The sequence below is a fragment of the Haliotis asinina genome, chromosome 13, assembly GCF_037392515.1.
Source record: "Haliotis asinina isolate JCU_RB_2024 chromosome 13, JCU_Hal_asi_v2, whole genome shotgun sequence".
In the NCBI taxonomy this organism is placed as follows: Eukaryota; Metazoa; Mollusca; class Gastropoda; order Lepetellida; family Haliotidae; genus Haliotis; species Haliotis asinina.
Window position 1 is genome coordinate 48425884 of NC_090292.1, and position 6000 is coordinate 48431883.

Consider the following 6000-nt stretch of genomic DNA (forward strand, 5'->3'; position numbering starts at 1 on the left):
CATGCTAAAGTTCTTTCATGGTACAAGCAACTGAGGGGTATATAAAGGTGAAATGAAGTATTCTCATTGCTTTCTACTCAATGCATCAATAAGTGAACTGTGCTGAAATTGAACCCTTTTGCAGGGTTGCAGCAGTTATCCGTACGAGGGGAGGATACACCAAATGCTAATGTCGCCATTACTGCTGGCTTAGGATTGAACAGTGAACGTTTTATGAGAACTTTGTGTACGTTGGACCACAGACATTGTCTGTGTGACCATAGTTTTGGACATGATTATTGATAACGTTTTAGTGCCCCAATGTGACCGTCAATAAATTAAAGCCGAAAGTAGCAGCAGTGTTGGTAGTGACGGATTGACACTTTATTAACGAAATTATAACCATATGTTTGGTTTCCACATCATGAGTGACCAGTGTGTTGTGTTAAACACAATCTTGTAACATGAAAATGGGTGGTGCTTAATTAATACTCAGGTGCATATATTAGAAACTTAAAATTCATTAGCCAATGGGCCCACTGACTACAGAGATTTATTGCCCCTACTGGATTTTTATGGACCAGTGGCTATTTCGCACACTGTATGTAAGTGCTCTGAAAGAAACAGCCAAACACTTAGTAAAGTCATAGATGTGTTGTGTGCACAAAGAATAATTCTGGATGCAGTTAACTTTGTTTATTGTGCCTCCATTCTCAACATTTGTTGCCCGTGAAGATTTGGGTTAGAATTGATCTTCAGTAACCCATGCTTGTCATAAAGGGGGACTAACGGGAATGGGGGGTCAGGTCAGACTTGGTTGACACATGTCATCGATTTCCAGTTGCACAGATTGATGCTCATGCTGTTGATCACTGAGGTGCCTTGTGTGGTGTGGTGTGGTGTAAAAATAAACTCACTCACTCAGTCGTTCGTGAGTACTGGATGCTCATTTGTGCAGCATATAAAACTCTGTCTGTATATTGAGATTTTGCTGTTGTGTGTTTCAGTCAGGATGAGGCCCAGAAGATTGACCAGGAGCTGTTCGAGGACTACTCCTTCAGTCTTGAGCAACTGATGGAGCTGGCTGGATACAGCTGCGCTGTCGCCATCGCCAGGGTCAGTCCAGCATCACCATCTGCAATCATTTACAAAAAAGCACGACTGCAGAAAACTGGAATATGATTGTTCGTGTATTGTTACTGCCAAATTAAATGTCTTGCAATAGCGTTAAGTCCAAGTGTTCAAATTGTGTTTAATTTAGTATGCAAAATGAAAGGTAGAGATATAAAATTATTATTTGAATTTGTGTTCTCAAGGCTGTTGTGTTGTGGACATTCCCAGAGTGTGCTTTGGGTGGTGGGTTAATTAGCCCAGTAGTTAATATGCTTGCTCGTCATGTCAAAAGCCTGGCTTTTATTCCCCCCCACATGAGTACAATGTGTGAAGGCTGTTCCTGGTTTACACTGCTGTGATAATTGATGGAATATTGCTAAAGGTGGCGCAAACCTCACTCACACACCCACCTACTCACTCACACACCCACCCATTCAGATACCCAATAACACACACACACGCACACACACACTCGCTCACCCACCCACCCACTCACTCACTGCAGTGTGTATTTCGTTTCAGTGTTTCCCAATAGACAACATGTCAAAGGATAACGGTGCAGTGTTGGTGTGTTGTGGACCAGGCAACAACGGCGGGGACGGCCTCGTCTGCGCCAGACATCTCAAACTCTTCGTGAGTCACACGTTTTCACGTATACATACCATGAAAAAAATAGGGGATATTGGATTTACAAGACTGATTCCTTCAGTCAGGAATTATATTGTGTAATTAAATGTTTGGTTTGCAATTTGGACAATTTTTGCAGAGCGAAGGTTTTTTTAATCTGTCAGGTGTTTATATGTGAGATACACTACTGGCGCTTTGCTCACTTTGTGTATGGAGTCAGTAAGCACTAGGGCCTGCAAGAGTTACTTCCCTTGAACAGATAAACATTATTTCAAGGCAAAACTATTTTACAATTGTATATCGACCTATAAAAGATTTATGTCAGTATGTTTCCTGTTTGTGTAATGTTTTACTTCTGTATCTTACATTACATTACACCTGTACATTAAAGGTGTTAGAAGAACTCCCAGCCTAGTTGCTCTTACCCATTTCAAACCCATTTGAATATAGGATTCAGAATTGATTATCTACAGGCAGCAGTTGTGTAGAGTGTGGCATAAAAACTTGTACTCTATATCACTAGGGCTGCAGTCATTCAGCCAGACCTTGAATTGATTCAGTTTTCGATACTGGACCCACAATTTGATCATTTGTGATTCAATTCTTCATGCAAGTAACAACATCAGATTTCACTTAAATTTGAGATTCATCATTATTATCGTGAAAGTCTTCATCAGCTTGGTGATGTCAGCTAATAACAATTGTCATTTATAATCAACCATTGTCATTTATAATTAACCAATCACGTTCCTTTGTATTTCATCACTCAAGACTATTAAAGCTTGAGTCAAAATTTTGATCTATGTGGAATAATTTAAATAGGCATTCAAATATTGAATCAAAATAGTGATAATGGATATCGAAAATCAAAACTAAGGTGTCACATTCCATCAGCAATGCATCAAACTGAATTGCTGGAACCCTATATATAAAACTCACTGACTACTTGCACTGACTTTCAGGGTTTCAAGCCCTCCATCTACTACCCGAAGCAGAACAACAAAGCCCTGTTTGAGAGCTTGCGCCGCCAGTGTGAGGGGATGGACATGCCTTTTCTCTCCTTCTTCCCCTCCGACCCCCAGCTCATCAAAGACTCATAAAACCTCATCGTGGACGCTCTCTTTGGCTTCAGCTTCAAGCCACCTGCTCGGCCCGAGTTTGCCTCCACCTTGGAGAAGTTAAAGACGATACAAGACGATGTGCACATCTGCAGCATTGACGTCCCTTCAGGTATTGAGTTTTGGGTTGGGTTCTTGTTCCAGGTTATTTTTTGCATGTTGCATTGGGCATCCAAATCTGATGTCCTTTCAGATTGTAGAGTCTGTGTGGTTTCTTGTTAAGAACTGGTTCCTGGTAAATATACACATGTCATATGTGACCTCCAAATCTGCAACACTGACGTCCTGTCAGTAGAACTAATTCCAGGTAAATATACATGTGGTATGTGACCTCCAAATCTGCAGCACTGACGTCCTGTCAGTAGAACTAATTCCTGGTAAATATACATGTCGCATGTGACCTCCAAATCTGCAACACTGACGTCCTGTCAGTAGAACTAATTCCTGGTAAATATACATGTTGTATGTGACCTCCAAATCTGCAGCACTGACGTCCTGTCAGTAGAACTAATTCCTGGTAAATATACATGTCGCATGTGACCTCCAAATCTGCAACACTGACGTCCTGTCAGTAGAACTAATTCCTGGTAAATATACATGTCGTATGTGACCTCCAAATCTGCAACAGTGACGTCCTGTCGGTAGAACTAATTCCTGGTAAATATACATGTCGTATGTGACCTCCAAATCTGCAACACTGACGTCCTGTCGGTAGAACTAATTCCTGGTAAATATACATGTCGTATGTGACCTCCAAATCTGCAACACTGACGTCCTGTCGGTAGAACTAATTCCTGGTAAATATACATGTCGCATGTGACCTCCAAATCTGCAACACTGACGTCCTGTCGGTAGAACTAATTCCTGGTAAATATACATGTCGCATGTGACCTCCAAATCTGCAACACTGACGTCCTGTCGGTAGAACTAATTCCTGGTAAATATACATGTCGTATGTGACCTCCAAATCTGCAACACTGACGTCCTGTCAGTAGAACTAATTCCTGGTAAATATACATGTCGCATGTGACCTCCAAATCTGCAACACTGACGTCCTGTCGGTAGAACTAATTCCTGGTAAATATACATGTCATATGTGACAGCATGTGTGTGCGTATGTGCGCAAAAAACGAAAACCCTGCACCTTCAACTTTACAGATGCACACATGAAAGAGGAAATTTCCAATTTAAACAAAAGTTACATTTCCTTTTCAGACTTTTCACACTTGTTTAATTTGCTTTCCATTTGTATGAAATGATTGACAGTAATTATTTCAAAATATTCTGTACATTTTCTACATGAGGGAAGACATGGCTGCTTGAAAATTTGATTGTAGAGGTCAAAGTTCACCAATGTAAAAATGTTGCAATTTCATGGTCTGTCTGTCTTTACCGTTTCTACTAACAAGGTAATATGTTTTTGTTGTTATTTTAATGTGGGCTTTTCTGTGTTTTTCTGCGCAGTGGAAAAGATTTTTTGATAGGCCTCAAGTCACTCACTCACTTACATTCACCTACCCACCCTTTCACTCACCCACTCACTAACTCACTTACCAACTGTCTCACCCACTCACACACCCAACCATTCACTCACCTACCCACCTACTCACTCACTCACTCACCCACCCATTCACTCACCTAATCCACCTACTCACTCACCCACCCACCTACTCACTCACTCACTCACCCACCCATTCACTCACCTAATCCACCTACTCACTCACCCACCCACCTACTCACTCACTCACTCACCCACCCATTCACTCACCTACCCACCTACTCACTCACTCACTCACTCACTCACCCATCCACTCACCCACCCAGGCATTGACTCACTCACTCATTCACTCACTCACTCATTTCAGGATGGGATGTGGAAAATGGTGACCCTGATGGCATCCAGCCTGAGTTGCTCATCTCACTGACCGCTCCCAAACTGTGTGCCCGTCACTTCAAGGGGAAGTACCACTACCTGGGCGGCCGCTTCGTCCCCAAGACGCTGGAACAGCGCTACAGTCTCAATCTTCCTGCCTATCCAGGCACTGAGTGTGTAATAGAACTGAAAACACAGGCCACAGAACCGGCAGAAAGTTCCAAGTGATCCTCTCCAACATTTGCCATCATTCAACCTCCTGCTGTTTGTTAATAGCTTGACAAATGTGTCACTTATATCCAAACTTTACCCAACAATGTATAGATGAAATGTTTGGGGCAGATTTGTTGTGAACAGATTGAGAATGTATTAATAACTGGTATAGTTGGGATAAACTGCTTTTAGCTGTACAGTGGAAGCTGTCTAATTCGGACTCGACTGGGACCGACTTTTGTGTCCGAATTACGAGGTGTCCGAATTGGACTGGTGAGTCAAGAGTTAGCTCCCTTGAACAGGAGATACTCATGCACGGTACTTTTACCATGGTGGAACATGTTTTCGGGGTAATAGCGCAAAAGACATTTTTGGATAGAGTATCAAAACTGTGATTCCGTCAGTAAATATCACGTCATGTTTCATCTTTTATAAATAATATATTGTTAGAATGTTCTGTCGTCTGGTGGTTTCAAATGCAACCTACATTTCGTGTCTTGTCCGTAAGCATGAGTGCTATAAGTGACGTACCATGTTTTCGTGTTACTCGCTACTTCGCGGGGTAACGCCCTTGTAAGGAAGCGCATGTGATTCAATCTTCTCCACAGAAATCAACAAATACAATGTATCATTGGTTCAGGCATTTTGTCACTGATGAGAAATTACTGGAGTATCATCTTTTTATAACAAAACTGCATACCATCAAAATGACACTGAGTGAGTCGTGTCAGCTTGCTGAACTTCTTTGTTAAACTCCATCATACCTGGTAATCGGCTAACTACAAAGCACTTCTGCCTCAGGCAGTCCCGTTAGTCCGAGTTAATTAGCGATGTTTTCATAGTAAATTACCTTCAAGGGCGGAGGTTTCAGTCCGAAATCCGAGTTACATGAAGTCCGAATTAGTTAGTATGGTAACTTAGGTAATTTCTGCCGGGACCAACAATTCGGTCCAAATTATATAGAAAACTGAGTTACTTAGGGTCCGAGTAAGACAGCTTCCACTGTAGTTATATCATTGCTCGTCAGCTTGGAGACAGTGAGTGAAATAGTCACTAGCCTGTGTCTAGTAAAAATCC

At 41.8% G+C, this 6000-nt stretch overlaps 1 pseudogene; it reads left to right on the forward strand.

Annotated features, from left to right (window-relative positions):
• The window catches only part of LOC137259722 (NAD(P)H-hydrate epimerase-like), a 266803-nt pseudogene extending 261527 nt beyond the window's left edge, over positions 1–5276 (forward strand).
• Positions 5277–6000: the final 724 nt, after the last annotated feature.